The 18,385-nt window shown below is 41.8% G+C and overlaps 1 long non-coding RNA gene across 1 annotated transcript; it reads left to right on the top strand.

Moving 5' to 3' along the window:
* Positions 1–564: 564 nt before the first annotated feature.
* Positions 565–17,812, top strand: LOC144327796 (uncharacterized). Its single transcript, XR_013392929.1, has 3 exons — positions 565–2,360; positions 10,012–10,136; positions 17,467–17,812. It is a non-coding gene; the product is annotated as an uncharacterized LOC144327796 (long non-coding RNA).
* Positions 17,813–18,385: the final 573 nt, after the last annotated feature.

Raw genomic sequence — 18,385 nt, 5'->3', positions numbered from 1 at the left:
TCATTTTCAAACAAGCAATAAAACCCCAAAGTTTCAGCATTATTTTTAGCCGACAAGAACTCTTGCCCTGGATATTGTCCGTCTAAAAGCAAAGAATGTGGATTTAGTCATGAGGACAGACCTAACCGACCTTTATAAAATATTGCATAAGCTATTGAAGATGTTAGGCTTTTAAAAAAGTGCTTTACAGCCCAGTTCTTCCCATGACTACTCAGAAGTAAGTCCCCTTGAGTTTAGTGAGGCTTTCATAAAGACAAGTGCGTATAGGATTGCAGTCTTAAGCTATGAACCCAAGAGCACTGCTGAAGGGTGAGTGGCAACGATCCTCAATACCATGAACACTATTATTTTAAGAGCGCGTTTTGCCAAGTAAGCAAGCTGAAGCCATATTTCGCAAGCAAGCCTCCTTTCAATTGCACTCACTCCCCATTAGAGTATGCGCAGGATCGTGGCCCAAGAGGTGCTTATTTTAGCGTGCTGATCCTTGGAACCAAATATCCGACACACACACACACACACACTGAAATCGAATACGAATACATATGTCGGGGTTAATGTTTAATAAACAGTCTAATAATATAGATAGGGATGAAGAAAATGTCAATTGGCTGCGATGCGCTGGGCGGAGGGGTGTGTGCGTGCACGCACTATAGCGTGTGCCTGCTACAAGATAACTCCTGTAGTCTTGGAAAGTAACTAGCAAAAGTTTCCATTAAACTTACTTTCAAGAAAGCACCATCAGGAAAAGCGTTTACAAACAGGACCAATAGATTTCCGCAGAACTTCCTTCCATGGGAGAGCAAATGAGGTCAGAAAAGTCCTGTGGACTCCTATGGCTTAGCCTTAGGAAGTAAGTGGCATTTATTTATTTCCTGCCAAGAAAGTGTGTTTAGGATTAGGGGAAGCTGACTTAGTGGGAGCAGGTTCAGCTGAAAGCAACGCCACTTGCTTCTAAATAAAAGGATGGAGGTGCAAGTCAAATCTGGAGCGATTAAGGCTGGGTGTGAGTGTGCGTGGGAGTCAATACATGGCATGCTCCGGTAAAACGGGCAGCGATCCAATGCACATTCAGCACACCTAGCAGCCCTTAGATCCCACGGGGTGTAAGCGCGCATAATAACGCTGCCCGGGTGGCATATAAAGTTCATGTCCAGGTTCCTGACAGGCTTGGCAACGGCGCGCTGCTCGATCACAAAACTGAAAACGTGCAGTTTCCCAAGCATTTGAACAAATCCACACCCACCCGCACCCCTCGCCCTTCCTGGGTGCTCTCCGCCCGCAGAGGAGACGTGCGTAATTTTAGCGGTTCCACCAGGCTGCTCCTCGTCCCAGGTATGGCGCAGGAATAACAGCCAACAGTTGCCCGCCAATGGCGCTCCTGAAACCTGCATCCCGCTTAATAAATCCGTTGTTTGTTGTTTTTTTTGTAAGCGGGTGGGGGGCAGGATCCCACCCCGTCATGGCAGGCCGGCTTCTTTCCCCAAGAGCCGCTCTGGCCCAGAGGCAAGGCGCTCAAAATGTCGGTGTTCACATGGCCTACGCGCCCGCCGCCGCGCGCCTCCTTCCCTCCTCTCGCGCCTCCTGGAGCGAATCTGCCGGCGGCGGGCGGTGGTCGTGTGGCCGGTGGCGCGAGGGCAGAAGACGGGGCCCACCCGCGACCCGTGTCCAGAAGCCGAGCGGCCGAAGGGGAGGAGAAGAGGCAGCCTCTGGACCGTTACTTTCCCCCCGTCCCTCCCCTTGACGGTTTCTTTCCCCCTGCTCTTCCTGTCCAAACATTTTTAAATTTCCGCGCCTTCGCCGATTTTATTTATTGGGTTTCCTCCGCGGGCTTTGCCGGCCTTTCCTCCGCGGGCTTCGCCCTTCTGGTGTGTGCGGGACTTTCCCCTCCGCCCCTTGCCCGGCGTGAGGGAGCTGCAGCCCCTTCTTCGAGGCAGGAGAGACCCCCGAGGGAGAGAGGCCGCGCGCCGCGCCTCGCCTCGCCTCTGGCCTGGCCCACCTGGCTGCGAGGAGCTCCCAGGTCGCCTCTGCAACCTGCTGCCACGCAGGATCGGGCGAGAGGTTGTTATTCCCCTCCCGCCCTCGCTCCGCGCCAAGCCAAGCCAAAGACGCCGGAAACTCTGAAGAAGAAACTCCATCCCTTCGCCGTTTTCCTTCAGTGAAGATGCCGTGGAGGAGGCGGCGTGCATTTGCGCACTTCTGGGAAGCGGGAGTTGCTCCTCTTCCTCCTGGGAAAGCCAAAACCAACTATGAGAGATGCCAGGCAGCGGCGGCGGCGGCGGCAGCCTCTCCTTGCTCGAGGCGGGTTCATCCCGTGGAGAGAGAAAGGAAGCAGCGTTGTCTTCAGGTTTGCGGCAAGTGAGGTATTCTTCTGATTTTGGTTATTTTAAAGTTACTCTGGCTTTACAGATAATGATAATAATAAAAATAAAATTGACCTACAAACGTTAATATTGATTTGACATGTGAAATATGATGTCATCAAATCATAATATTACATGCCTATGAAACAGCAGCCATCCCTGGAAGTCAGGTTAACTTGCTTATGTCAAATTCTGCTCCCAGCATTAGTGCCAAGTTAATAAGCAGCGGGGAACCCTCTCAGTTCAAATTCCAGATGAAATATGCTCGCTTGTCATTGTCACCATCCCGAGAAGACGATGCCGAAGTGATGAGAGCCAAATGGGGTGCTGAAAGGAATGGGGGGGTGGTTAAAAATCTGTGGGATCTCATGCCAAACCATTTTTACAAAGCAACCACAAATAAGATTCCAAGGTTTTTGCACCTTTGAATTACCTGGATGTAGCCAACGTAGTTTTAGGTTTTGACTGTCAAATATCACTCTAAGCAAGCTTTCATTGTTGCATCACCTTTTAAAGTGAGAAACAGTGTTAAGAAGCAGGTCATTATTAAACATGCACATTTCCATACCCCTTAATGGCTTTGGGACTTGAGCTTCCCCCCAAAAAATCTAAAAAAACCAGATTAACACCAGAGAGTAGTGCATATTCTTTTTAAGGCACCAACTGACATAATGTTACATCTGGGGGAAATGTTCAAAGCACGGAGACTATAAACTGTTGGGAAGAGAGTGTACCTATTCTCTTCAGCCTATCTTCTCAACGGCATTGCAACTGAGAAGTAAGCAGAAAGCTCAATTGATTAATTCAGTGCTCCTAGTTAAATTTCATTTTCATTGAAGAGTCAGTATTCTGGGGTTCCAATTTTTGCTACTTCTTAAATAACAGATTTAGGGGTTTATTCAGCACAGCGTTGGTGTTCTTTTCTTATTTACTATACTATAGTTCAATAAAGGTAGCAATCATTTATATAACATAAGCCCTGGGGGAGATGAAAATACAATCCAATCAGAATTAAGTGTTTTATAACCATAAGGATTTTCAGCTAACGGATTCAAGGCATGGGAGGAGAAAGGTTGGTATTAAAGGTCAGTACTGGAGCGTGCTGACATGCGTTAAGGAAATATTTAGTTTTACTGCAGTGCTGCAGCAGCTGACATTTGAAGAACTCTACAGTTGCCTTTAAGATGATAAGCTCCACAACCTTGCAGTTGGAATTCTTTTCAGAGTTTAGACAACAATATAGTGTAACATGTAATTCAATTTTTCTTATCCCCTGTTTCTGAAACTCAGAGCAAAAACAGTTATATTCAAGTAACAGCCATTTTACTGGAGCTTTAAGTAGGAAACACCATTTCAGGCCTTGAATTTTAAGTTTCCTGTTCAGTTTCATACTAAATGAAATACATGGCATTTGGGCCCTATTTATGTCCTTGGCAAGGGCATTTTCTCCTACATGTATGCTAGTACAAAGGTGATCCTGCATCTGTTTTGCATGGTGACATCTTATATCCAGGATTATAATAGAGACTGCATCTTGGCAGTACTGTCTATTCAAATATCAGTTGTTATTTCTATTTTGGGTTGCTGCTGAACAAGGAATGCATTATGTTTGAAAAGTTTCCAGTGGTTAAGGGAGGAAAAGCAGAACTATTGGACTATTAATTAAAATTTCCTCAGTATCCCATACAGTCCATTCTTAAACAGGTCGTCCAATAAGAAAAAGAAAGTTGGTTAGCAAAAGCCCAATTTAATAATAATAAAAAGTTTAATAGAATTTCCACTTGATGGGGTTCTCAGTTCTACTTGTTCATAGCTGTCTCCTGGCAAACAAAGCTGCAAAGGGGGGGTAAAGCACCTATTTGAGATCCAGATTCCTATCCTCTTTTAAGTGTAGTGTAGTGCATTTTGAAGCCTGCCTATATCATTTGATAATATTGATTACAACATGGATTAAGGTAAACAGTATTTTTTAGGTTGGGGGGGGGCGAGCTATGATATTTCTAATTTAGGTTATAGCTCTAAGCATGTTTGCTTTTAGAAGCAGGTTCCATTAAAATAAGTGGTACTTACCTCCTATTTGTGTATGGAACCAGGTATTAGAAAACAACAATGGTGTTTTGAGTACATTAGGTACTGTCTTATTTACTTTAATATGTATCCCTTTGTGGCTAGAGACAAAGAGCAGTAGCTTTTACCATAGTATGTTCATAGGTCTTCCCTAGAGGGGGAATAGTGTTGATATAAGATATAATATGCCCAGCCCATTTTGGAATATAGTTATATGTTCACAATTTGAATGAGAATTAAGTCACCTGTAGCTCAGTTGGTAGAGCAAGAGAGTCTAAATTTCAGGGTCCTGGGTTCGAGATCCAAAAGATTCCTGCATTGTAGGGGGTTGGACTAGATGACCCTCATGGTATTTTCCAACGCTACAACTCTGTGATTCTATAACTGATGCCATTCACGGGAGCAGATATAGTTCTGTACTACTACGTTAGTCTAGGAGACAAAAAAATAATCTTAGGGCACCTTAAACACCAACGTTTATTGTACCATAAGCTTTCACGGACAAGAAATCACTTCATCAGATGAAGGCAGTATTACCCTCTTTGTATACCACATGCACATAAATGGACCCTCACGGAGAGAGATACAGAGAAAAGAAAATGTAAACAGTCCTGTTCCATAGTTGTGCATGTATTGTTAATTATGTGATTTACAAGTAGCCAAATGTACACAAAGCAGTGCCCAGTGTATGTGGAAAAACACTCTGGAATAGTATTGCCAGTGGGTTTGGGGGGGGTAAGGAGAGGGTTGTTAATAATAATAATAATAATAATAATAATAATAATAATAATAATAATAATAATTTATTTATACCCCGCCCATTTGGCTGGGTTTCCCCAGCCACTCTGGGCAGCTTACAACAATATATTAAAAATACAATAAAACATCAAACATTAAAAGCTTCCCTAAACAGGGCTAGAGTACAGGAGTGAGGAAAGCCACAGCAAGGTTCAATGGCCCCTTCTTGTATTTATTCATTATTAAATTACAAAAAGCAGTGCGTTTTAAATATCACATATTGTACCTCATAGTACAGTTGATAATAAACAGAACACAGCTGCTATCGAGAAACACATGTGGCCTGAAAAACATGGGGGCTGCTGGGGAACTTTCTGCCTTCCTCGTTGTCACCCCTGCCTGCACAAATGGGGCAGTGAACCTCATTCGGTACATTCTGGCACCCTAGAGCACCTGATAGACTATGATAAGCATCCCCATCTGTCCCTTGATTTAGAAGCCTGTTACTGCATGTTTTCCCTCCTGTATAGTTCTAGCTGCATACAATGCCATTTTGCAAACAAACATATCTGCATTTGGGTCAGGATAACACCCTATTGCATAACGTTCATACATTATTTAGCTTTGGAATTTGTCCTTCTCACTCTCATGTCAAAGCAACAGCTAGTTGAGCAAAAGAGATCACTGCATTGCTTGATTAGAAAGGCAGCCCAGACTGTTTTTGGTCAAACCCCAAACCATGTGCTAATCTCTGTGCCTGTCATTTGAGGCTCTCTTGCAGGTGCTTTCAGTTTTTGAGATACTTTGCATGAGGATTGGGGAAAGGGCCTTTTCAGTTGCAGCACCACCATGCTTTTAGAAAGTTCGAGCTCTTGCCCCTAGGGCCTACTTTTTTGTCTTTATTGTGCTGGGCAAATATATTTTCATTCTCCCAGGCCTTTTAGACCTTTTAGGTCACACAGTGAAAGTTTTTTTTTTTTTTTTTTTAACCAGTTCTGTCCTATCAAGTTTTTATTTATATTGTTTCTGCTGTTTCTTGCTCTTCAGGATATTTTTATAGTGAAGCATCTTGTGTGCTGAAAGTCTGGGACAGAAATTTAATGCAGTAAAAAAGAAAAGGAGAAAGGAATTATTATCATGTTAATATTATTAATTGCATTCAGAGACTAATTTACCGTGTTTCAGATGATGTCTATGAGAGAAAGGGAGTGATGCTTAAATCTTAGTATTTTAGTTTTATACCAAAAGTCGCCCCGCCCATGCACAGATGTTAACTCCAAGGAGCGTTCACTTATTAAGAACTTGCCTTAAATGGTATTGTGGCCAAGACAAGGATGTTGCAAACAGAACTTCCACCTGATGCTCTTAACAATTCTGTGTGGTGCAAAGCACTTCGAGTTAACTTTCTTGAAGTTAGAATACTTTATTCCATTTTGGCAGGTTAAAAAGGATGCAGTTACAGGCGATGTAAGCCAGTAGTTGAGATGTGATTGTCTTCTGCCTTATGAATATTGTGCTTACTGCTTTCTTTTCATCATACCTTACTTACTTGCAAATCTGTAAATAAACCATTTTAAAGATACTGTAATATTTTTGCTCTGTCTCTTTTGAAGGAAACTGACTCTAGTAAGGCTGCCCAGTATGTCTCAGTGCTCAGGAAAGAGGAAGCAACATTATATTTTAAAATGAGTGCAGTCCCCCCCCCCCCATTCTGGTATATTATTCAGTTTACAGCTAAGGGAACACAACTGCCACAGTAACTTATGTACATGCTCTCACACACATTTTCAGTTAACCTCTGTTTAGCAAACCTCCTGCTTAAAAATAATAATGATAAAGAAGCTGCTTATTTAGGCCCTTTCCAAATCTTGTCATTGTATAATTAAATTATTGGACTAGAGCACTGTTTTTCCTTTGACAGAAGTGGGATACAAAACCTATGCAAAATTATTTAATAGCCTTTTAGACAAGAAATCTCAAACTATACCATTATTTTGGGATTATGCCAGAAAAACTTAAAAGTTGCCAAAGTGCTGCTAATAGCCTCAGCTGTTAAGAGTCATCATTGAATTAAGTATTAGAATAAAGCAAAATATGTTGGTGGAATTGCAACACAAGTTTAAGATCTTCAAAGGCTCCTTCCATGAAAAAATGTCTCTGCATAAATGGCAACTTAGCACCAGTCTCACTATGATTTTTAGATTGGGCATTCTAGATTGACTTTTAGTTTTAAGCAGGCTATTTGTCACAGAGTTCCCAAGCTTCACTCACGTTAAATCTTCACCAGCAAGAGAAAGTAAGTCTTTTATGGGTAACCATAAAATTGGCATTTCCTATTTTGACTCGCTTTTTGACCAGGCAACCTGAAATAACATTCTTTAATGTAATTTTTGGATGACATGTTAAACTAAGGGTAAAACAAGGCTCTAAGGCACTGTCCATATCCTTTTCAAGTTTTGGGCCTTTGGAATGCAGTATCTTTCCACTGCTGTCAAGCTGCTATATGACATAGCATGTGCATTGTTTGAGAAAGTCTCCCTCTTTTGATTCTGCCTACATTTTAATGCAGAGACCAGCAAGATTTTGGAAAGCATTTGTGCTTCAAGTAAACAGATCCTGGGAGGAGCTCAGGGTGTGCTGCTGCTACTGCTCAGCCATGAAGAGGGTACAGACCTAGTCCCCTCTGCACCAGATCCCACCCTCTCCTCTCTCAAATCCCACCCTCTTTTGCAGAGGCAAGTGCTGACAATTGCACTCATCCTTCAGTCCTTGCTCTCCCTGGCAACATGCCTAGAAGTCTAGATCTTTGCAACAGAATGCGCAGTGGGGGAGGGTGAAAACTCTGAGCAACTCCTATTCTGATTACAAGCTTTTCCTACATGTGATTAGTCAGAAATAATAGCCTAAAGTGGTGGAACTAGAAATATACTGTTAATTTGAGAAGTATACCCTTTAAAAAAAACCTGGCAAAGCAGAGGGCTCTTAATTTACCCAGTACCTGCTACTAACTGCGATGAAGATGATGTCATTCTCAGAATGTGACAAAGGGCTAATAGTATATGCAGTAAAAACAATGAGTCAACAGTTTCTATGCCCTTGAGGTCAAACTTTCCACAGATTGAAAGTAGCCTATTCTTTTTTTACACACAGGATTTGCAGTTATTAGCTACTGCATAATAAAGAAATGTGCAATGTCAAGATAACAGAGGAACAAAACTTTTTTTGTTCAAAGTAGAAATCCCTGAAAGTGTTTACTGTGACAAAAAAAAGGAAAGAAGAAAACATTCAAACGTTTTTGAAAACGAATTCTTGAGCCTTTGCCTCTCAAAGCAGTGCTAAGAAATGCTGTGCTTCGAAAAGCAATGATATACATATGCAGAGTTGCAATATGCAACCTCAATAATTCTGAGAACCCAACTTCCTGTAAGGTTGAGAGGAGAAGGTTCATTGTTGCTGTTTAAATGGCTTCATCAGCTCCATCTCTATGTGGGAATCTTCATAAATATCAAACAGAGCTTTTGTTTTCAGCAGTACAGGGTAAGAAGCTGCTCATTTCTGAAGATGTTTTTGATTATGGCCATCGGTTTTGGTTGCTTGAAAGACAGTTAAACCGTGAGTCTTGTCCGTTATGTTTGCTCAGAAGCAAGTGCCACTGGTTTCATTGGAGCTTACTTCCAGGCAAGATTGCGGCCTTGAATGTGAAAAATAACATCAAGTAATTGGATGAACCTCAATGCCTCATTAGCTTTAATTTGTAGTAGACCTATGTACAGTGGTACCTCAGGTTAAGTACTTAATTCGTTCCGGAGGTCCATACTTAACCTGAAACTGATCTTAACCTGAAGCACCACTTTAGCTAATGGGGCCTCCTGCTTCTGCCGTGCCACCGGAGCATGGTTTCTGTTCTCATCCTGAAGCAAAGTTCTTAACCTGAGGTACTATTTCTGGGTTAGCGGAGTCTGCAACCTGAAGTGTATGTAACCTGAAGCGTCTGTAACCTGAGGTACCACTGTATTTGGTGAAATATTGTCTGTCTTTTGTATTAACTAAAAATTAACTAATTTGTTTAATGCCAATTGCACTTTAATTTTTCATACCACCATCACAGAAAATAGGGGTGGTGAAGCAAGACTGTGGGGATGAGAGAAGTAGCGGGAGCCAACATTCTGTCAGTCTGGATTACTGATATCTGGTTAAGAAGAAACGTATATAAGCCTCATTCAGCATCTTGACTATACAGACCTCTGGGTGTTTAGTTCTGTTTGTTTTTTTGTTTTATACAATGCCTGTAAGGATTGTTCTGCTCTATGGTAGCAACTAGTAACTAAACTGAATGAACATATTAAAACTGAATGAAGGCATATTGGCAGCCATGTTTGTATACTGTTGAGTCCATTCTATCACCCTCATTAATTTCTTTATGGCCTCTAGAGAAGCCACACTCAACTTGCTCCCACTTAAAGCTTGCATTTTACAAAGGGTGGTGGTATCTGGTCATGTCATGGCTCACTGACTTGCTTAAATAAATTGATTTCCCTGGATCTGTTCTGGTTCAAATCCCAGGCATGAACTTCACTAGCTGACCTTACAGGGTTCCTCTGATGATAAAATAAGAGAGCAAAAGGAAAGGTGGCTATAAATATTTTTTGAAAAAATTGTTTTGTCTGGAAATACTTAGTAAAATACCACCCAATATATATATAACTCATCTAACAATATGTTCAAGTAATTTACTAAATGTGTACTCCAGAAGAATGATAGCAATCAGTTATAACATGCTTTACAAATTGTTGCTGCCGATTTCCTTATCATTTAAAGTGGCTTTTCTTTCATTATTTCATTACAGATCAATGCTTTATTGAGCAAGGAATGAAATCTGAAAAGGTTGTTGTAACCACAGCATTGAAAAAAGCAGCTTCCACAGTTTCATCGACAAATCCAATACTATTTGGCTCTGCTGCTATTTGTCAGGTAACCAAATTTATCAAACGCAGAAAAGCCCAGGATTTCACTAGCTCAGATTGGCCAGGAAGGCCCATTTCACCCCAAATAGGAGGAAAAAGACACCAGTTGTGTTGTCATAGCATCAGAGCCAGGGTCTTCGTTCCTGGTCCTGTGAACTGCTGTGCCCATGACGCAGCTCATGGGATTGTTATGAAGAGATTTCCTCTTATAAATGCCACAGAAGGTGTCTGTGAAAAAAAAACACAGTAAAGAATCAGGCTTTCATTTAGCTGCTCAACTATGGCTAGAGAAACCCAACTTGAGCCATGCAGGTGTTAATGTTTGCATTACATCTAAAAAAAGAAAGAAAAACAATCATAAAGATTCTTTGGCACCCAGGCCTAAACGGCATGTATATGGAACTAAAGGTCAGTTCGCACAACCCTGAAAGCACAGCAGAGTGTGGGCTGACTGAAGCAGCGTTACAGGGTTGCCCAAGGTACCCTTGTCATCAGAATGCATTGCCATGAGTTCAGTTTGCCAACAATTTCATGTGGCGCTGTGCATTTCTGACTCATGACCCCAATAAGTGGTGAAATCTCAGGAAAAAATGCAGCGCAGACCAGTTCCTTATTATTCCCTCCCCAAAGCTAAGTACCATTGATAAGTGGGCTTTCCATAGCTCTTTGCTTTGCAATTTGAAAAGAGTATATTCATTGTGCATATATATATATATATATAGAGAGAGAGAGAGAGAGAGAGAGAGAGAGAGAGCGCGCGAGCGCTTTTCCTCTAGTTTTCATCACTGTGACCAAAGGTCTGGGAGATTACTACATTGTATTTCACATCCTTTCTCACTTTTGTACATCTATATTACTGGCCAATAGGAAAACCCATTTGGATTTCTTTTTAAAGGACAATCTTCTCTACAGACAAGTGTGTGCTTTCCTAGACATTCCCTCTTATAATATTTATTTATTATTACATTCATATACCATCTAAAGGTGGTGTACATGGTTCTCCTCCTCCCTATTTCATCCCCACAACAACTCTGTTGTGGGAGCTTCATATCTGCTCAAGGTACTATTTGTCTTTTTAAAAAAGAAAAGGAATTAAATTTTCTTTTAGTTTTGATTTATTTATTTATATAATGAGCATTTTCTTTCTTTTGTTAAAATCAATATGGGGTGGGGGGTGGGAACAGAGCCTAGCTCTTGGAGATAAGTCATTTCAAGTTAAAATGATTCCGCTCACAGCTATGTTATTCCCTGTTTTGCTGCTGTTATGTAATAGTGAGAGAAAACAAGAGAATACACCGTATATGCTTTGGATCTACATACACTCATAATGCAAACAACCCCCAGTGCTTTGTAAGATTCATTTTTTATGTTTGGTTACTGTCAATTAACAGTACACTTGTCACATAAACTTTAATGTGTTCCTACAGCAATCTGCATTGTATTGATATATTTTTTTTAAGAGTATGCCACTTTGAAAAAATGCTTTTCAGATAAATGCAGGCTAGAACAAAACAAACATCTCAAATCAATTTATAATGTAAGAAAACTATGCTGGAACAGACCAATGGCCTACCTAGTTCATATTCCAAGAGGCCAAATAGATGGGAAGACCACAAGCAGGACATGGGCAGAATAGCAGTCACTTGCTCATGTTCCCCAACCAGCAACTGGTATTCAGATGTGTACTGCCTCTGTTAATGGGTGATATATAAACCAGTAGTGATGTTTGTGATGGGGCAGACTCATGCTTCAAATATGGCAGCACTGCAGTTTACCCGGATATGCTGTGGGGCAGCCAGGTGAGGGCTACACAGGTGCACCTGTGGCAATGCTGGATTGGGCAGTGGCAGCCTCTCTGGTGCAACTGTGCAGGTCCAACCTCACCACCACTTTTCCCTGTTTGAGTAAGCAGCTGTTCATGCTGGTTTTGGGAGGGTGGCTCCATTGCATCGCATGTGCTGCCACTGATGTAGCCCTTACGACCAGTAGTTATTGATAGCCTAATCCTCTATGAATTTCTCTAATCCCCTAGTAAAGCCAACCAAGTTGGTTTTCATCACTACGCTTTGTGTAAGTGGATTCTGTGCAATGTGAGAAGAATTATTTCCTTCTGACTGTCCTGAGTTTCTTACTGTTCAGCCTAATGGGATGATTCTGGGTTCTACCTTATGAGGGGAGAAGATAAACTCGTTTTCCACTTTCTCAGCACTATGTGCAATTGTATACCCATTTATCATGTCCATTTGCCTTTTTGTGCAAAATCCTTTTTTATGTATGCAGAACAGTTGGTCATTCCTCCACAAAAAACTGAATAGTAAAAGAAATTCCAATAACTGCTAAATATCAGCATGAGTCACTTTGGAAACTTTTAGATAAAACTCATTTGACCATCTCTAAAATATTTGGTGTGACGTTGCTGCTGTTTTATAATATAGAACAACTATATTTATTCCACTGTTAAAAAACAGAAAAGGAATAAAATAGCACAAAATGAGAAAGGACATTTTGTAGTTTGTTCGAACCTGTTTGGTTAAATGCTAGTGTGTGCCGGATCATGGCCTTAGTGATTACATTGGCTAATTAATGTTTATTATTTTAGTGATAGCAATTGTTTGCATGTCACATTGAATATAATTTTGCCAGAAAAGCCATCTAGAAGTTTTTTGTTACTTAGTTTAACAAGAGAAAAAGAGTTACTGTTAACTTGGTGGCCTTTGTTAAGAGTACATTACTTCAGAAATATCTTGCTTTTCTAATACAGTAACCCAATATATTTTATATCACGTGTTTTTATTTGCATAGAGTATGTACTCATTATTAACCTTTCAGCCATATTATCTATTTTTTTTAAAAAAAAAACCTATACAATGCCAACTTTTTTAAAAAAAATACTCTGGAGGTTAAAATAGCAAGTGCTGTATACAATATGCCCTTTCCCCTTCCTTGAAGCATAAAAAACCTATTTGTACTTGAACTGAGACACCAGTGTAGTTGCTTATTAAACCACTAAAGCTACACAAGCTAGAGGAAAGTCTAAGAATCATGGTTTCACACACTGTCTGCATGGATTGTATAATCTCAATAACACAATTGTGTTCTGTTTGGCAATTGTGTCAAATGAAGAAATATGCTATTGGGAATCTAGTAATGACAAAAACAATAATGAGCCATATGGCAGATTGTTTATATTTCCCCAGGGCATGCAATAGCTATATTTCTGACATACACACAAAGACTGTTATAGAATACTGTCTTTTCAAGTGAAGAAATAAAAAAGAGCAGATTGTGAAAAAGCAGATTACTGACAGTTTTCTTTGTAACTTAAAAACAGAAAGCATTATTGAAATGAAACCAGTTGAGCAGATCTAAGAGAGTTGCATTTGGCCTCAATATTTTTGGTGAGAGGAAGCATACACACCAGTGCTATGTCCTTCTATACAATCTTTGATGCAAAGAGAGTCAAGGCTGAAGAAGCTTTATGATAGCTGCAGGCAGATGAACCCAGAGGGATGTTTCACAGCTAACCTCACAAACGTAACTTACACAATGAAGGTGCTGGAGAAACAAAGCCAGCAACTGCCTTTAAAGTTGCATCTCAACTGCTATCTTGAATATTTGGTCTGAAAATAATAACAGCAACAATTGTTATTTGGGGTTGAGTTTCATTCAGCCCTTTAGAACAGATTTGGGGGGAGTGTGGGTCATGTGGGCGAGAGCAGGGCTGGATTTAGGTTTGATGAGGCCCTAAGCTACTGAAGGTAATGGGACCCTTTACTGTATATGTCCAGCTGTCCTTTGTCAACAACAAATTGTTGCTGTGTTTTGTGTTGAATATATGCTGTAGGGTACCGTATTTTTCGCCCCATAGGACGCACTTTCCCCCCTCCAAAAATGAAGGGGAAATGTGTGTGCGTCCTATGGGGCGAATGCAGGCTTTCGCTGAAGCCTGGAGAGCGAGAGGCACCGACCCCTCTTGCTCTCCAGGCTTCAGGAAGCTATCCATGGAAGGAGTTCCCGCGGGCTCACAAGGCTTGCGGGCAGCAGCCTGCAGCCTGAAGTACGGGGCGCCCTCCGGAGGGCGCCCCGTGCTTCGGGCGGGTGTGTGCAAGCCTCGCGCGCCCAGCGGGAGGTCCCGTCAGACGCGCAAGGCTTGGGGCAGCAGCCTGCAGCCCAAAGCACGGGGCGCCCTCAGGAGGGCACCCTGTGCTTTGGGCAGGTGTGCGCAAGGCTTGGGGCGGCAACCGCGGCTGGGGGGGGAAATTTTTTTTTATTATTCATTTCCCCCCCAAAAAACGAGGTGCGTCCTATGGGCCGGTGCGCCCTATAGGACGAAAAATACGGTAATTTATGGACCTAATAGGTATCCAAAGCCATTTTATTTGTTTTTTATGTATACCCAGTTTTTTCCCTTTAAAATTTTTGGGGCCACCGAAGAGAGTGGGTCCCTAAGCTAAAGCTTGTTTAGCTCATACGTAAATGCGGCACTGGGAGGGATGAGGAAGAGGGAGTTCTGTGGCGTTAAGCAAAAATCCTTGCTCTGACAGGGCATAGTTGGATACTGCCCAGTACTGATATACCTTGCCCTCCTTTTGCAGTAGCAATACTTTGGGCACCTTACAAGCTGTTAAAATTACCAAATAAACAAACCCCAAAAGAATAAACTACTAAAATATAAAGAGAGACAAGTGCTGAGGATAAAAACTATTGAAAATGGCAGGCCAAAAGCCTGCCAGAATGAATGCTCCCCGCATAAAACGGGGGGGGGTGCCCTTTGCGTGGACGCGCACAGCCCCTGGATCTGGAGCGGCTTCATCAGCATAGGCTTGGCTTTGCCTTCCCTCAGGTGGGATACCTGGAGGTCTCCACCTACCTCAGTCAGTTGTCCAATCCCACCTGGGGGAAGCGTTGCCAAGGAGACCAGGCCATGTAGGGGAGGGATTACCTGCCCACACAATAGAGGGAGGCTCTTACCTGGGAATCCTCACTTGGCTCCAGAGTCAAGGCATTCCAGTAAAGAAATGCCTTGACTAACTGACAAGAAAAGCGACACACACACACACACACACACACAGAGAGAGGTCCAATCCGACCTCCACTGTCAGTTCAGACAAGGGGCTCTTTTGCACCCCAACTGACAGGGCACCCCCCAATGTGTATAAAACATAGTTCCCCTTATGTACTTTTTATTTTACATCAGAGTGTCCTAGGCCTTGTTCCCATGTGAGAAAATGGTCTCCTTCCTACCCATGATATTTGCTCAGTTTTTTTAATTCTCAGAGGCCTATGGATAAGAGTATGAATTATCCACTATGAGTCTAGCATTAAACTGATCCACTTCACCAGAAACTGTCAAGAGCCATCAGTCAATAGCCTGCTTGGGCCTGTATCCCAAGCTAGTCACTGAGTCGGCTTGTGGGATTTATCAGATGCCACTTTTTAAGATGAGTCAAGCAGCATAAAATATGCAACAGTGTGCTTAACAATACCTGTTGTCAGTAGAGTTTGTCATTTGACTGGCATTGATTATTTGGCACTGTGTGAGTGAAGTTTATCTCATTTGTGTCATATTAGTAACTAGTGGTTCTACTAAGAATAGACAAAACAATAATATTTAGGTTTCAATTATTTACATTGATTTGTTAACACTGTAGTGTGTGTTTAAAAAAAAAAAATTAAGCAAATTTGCAATGTACAGTAACTGGGCCAGATTCAACTAACTAGGTGTGCTTGTGGGAGTCAGCACAGCAAGTCCTGATAATGCAATGGGACTTTCTCCTCTTTCTTCCCTCTGTGCATCTTGCACACCGCCCACCCCCAAAAAACCCCTCCCCTCTGCTCTCCCTAGAACACTGTCAGTGCAAGCTCTCCTTCCCCCTCTACAAAGTAGTTGGAAGAGCACGGTGTTTAATTCCTCCTACTGCTTCTCAGCTTTTCAGTAATTAATACAGTTAGTTTGGTTTTATCTGCATAGTAGCCATAGGCCTTAACAGAAATTCAAGACCCAATGTATGCATCTACGGAGACCTAGTTTTCACACAAAGAATATTTCTATCCATGGTATTCATGTCCATATTTACAGTGTTACAGTTTTATTCTCAGACTCCTTTGGGTTGCTGAACCGTTGAGTGACTGGGATGAACTGAAATGACAGCTCTATAACAATATGGCTGTAGTGGAATCCCCTTTTGTAAGGGTGGCAGGAAACAAACGGCAGTATTGACAAGACCAAATTATCCCAGAGTTGAGTCTGTGCCAACAGCTACTGCCTCTGAAATTACTGCCTTTTTACTTCTTCAGCCAAGGTGGCTCCTGGAAGTCTATTTGCTTTAAGAACTATGCTGCTAACACATGTAGTGCATTCTGACCATAATTCCTCTGAAGAGGCAGTACCTAGACGGCAGGCAGGCAGTCTTACCTTTCCCCTTGACTTCTATATAAGCTCTGAGCATCAGCATATTATGATATTAACTACTAAGGGAAATTGATGTGGGGTTTGTGTTTTCCTCCTGAGATATAGAGGCTCCAAGTACAAAGAAAAAACGGCTGACCCCTCACAGGCTAGTCCCAATTCCTCCTGCCCCCCTGCCACTGCTATTTGTAATTAAAAACAGAGGTATAGTCATTCATTTCCATTGTAAATGGTAGTTTGCCCTAAGCCTGGAAACCAATGCTAATATTACAATAATATTGACTGCCAGTTTGTGTTCTTTTGTTCTTTTTGCTGGTGACCTGTTTCTGCAAATTATAATCCATTTCTTTTAATTGTAATATGTAGACATTGAAACAGTTTGTTTTTAAAAAGTGGGAAATAGATATCATATCTACCAATATACTTGTACTTATTTCCTGTGTTTAGATGTAGCCGCAGTAATCCTAATAACCACAATGACTAGAACGTATAGCTGAAAGCGCAGCCCTCTGTAAATCATCGTGTATCAAAATGAAATATACACATCCTACAGGATGCTGCTACAACTCTAAATTCCTTCCTGTTAGCAATATGCATATATTTTTTAAAGTTTTTGTGCTGCACTAAGCATTGTCCATGGAACTTCACTATTGTGAAATACACTGCAGTATAAAACAAGTAAGTTATCACCAATAATTATTATTTTTCTAAATTGTTACATGTAAAAAACGTTCTATAGTCATAGAGACTGTGGGTGTTTCCAGATCTGGCAGCACTTAGTCCTGGCCTATTCTTATTTTGTCATTGCAAGCTGTATGAGGAATTGCACTTTTCTTTTCACATATTGAGAGTTATAGCTTTCTCTCTCTCTCTCTCTCTCTCTCTCTCTCTCTCTCTCTCTCTCTCTCCTTTCTTCTACATTCCACAGAGGGTGTCAAACAACTGTGTGGATGCCAAAGGAACAATTAACCAGAGTATGCCATTTTTTATGCCATTTGTTCCAGATCAATTTTAAAAAATAATTTCTGAAGTGCTCTTTAAATTTCTAAGCTATCGTTGATACTTTGGCATTAAGGAGGAAACAGTAAAAATGGGGGAGGGGATACATGTGTTGATAAAATGGTGTTAACTGGAAAGGCTCTGTGTTTGCGTGTGCGCACACACTGTTCTTATTTAAAAAGGTAAAGGTAAAGGTACCCCTGCCCGTACGGGCCAGTCTTGCCAGACTCTAGGGTTGTGCGCCCATCTCACTCTAGAGGCCGGGAGCCAGCGCTATCCGGAGACACTTCCGGGTCACGTGGCCAGCGTGACAAAGCTGCATCTGGCGAGCCAGAGCCGCACACGGAAACGCCGTTTACCTTCCCGCTTGTAAGCGGTCCCTATTTATCTACTTGCACCCGGGGGTGCTTTCGAACTGCTAGGTTGGCAGGCGCTGGGACCGAACGACGGGAGCGCACCCCGCCGCAGGGATTCGAACCGCCGACCTTTTGATCGGCAAGCCCTAGGCGCTGAGGCTTTTACCCACAGCGCCACCTGCGTCCGTTCTTATTTAGTTTTTTAATATGTGCTAAAGTACTTTTAAAAAGTAAGCACTATTGCTTAAGTATTTCAACTTATTTAAGGCAAAAGAGTGATAATGAAATGATAATTTTAAAAAAGTATGGCTAAAATGGCACACACTTGGCACCATTTGGATAGGAATGCCTTGGTGTCTATACTACCTAGTAAGCACCTTCCCATATGCAATCTTGATATTCAACAGAGAATGGACCTCTTGAAATTGTCCTGAGTTTGAATTGTTTTGGGCCCACAGAGACAAGTTATTAGCAGCTGATCCCTAGCCTGGA

Source organism: Podarcis muralis, chromosome 5 (genome assembly GCF_964188315.1).
Source record: "Podarcis muralis chromosome 5, rPodMur119.hap1.1, whole genome shotgun sequence".
Taxonomy (NCBI): domain Eukaryota; kingdom Metazoa; phylum Chordata; class Lepidosauria; order Squamata; family Lacertidae; genus Podarcis; species Podarcis muralis.
The sequence above is the reverse complement of the archived record's forward strand: the minus strand, read 5'-3'. Positions and strand labels throughout refer to the sequence as shown.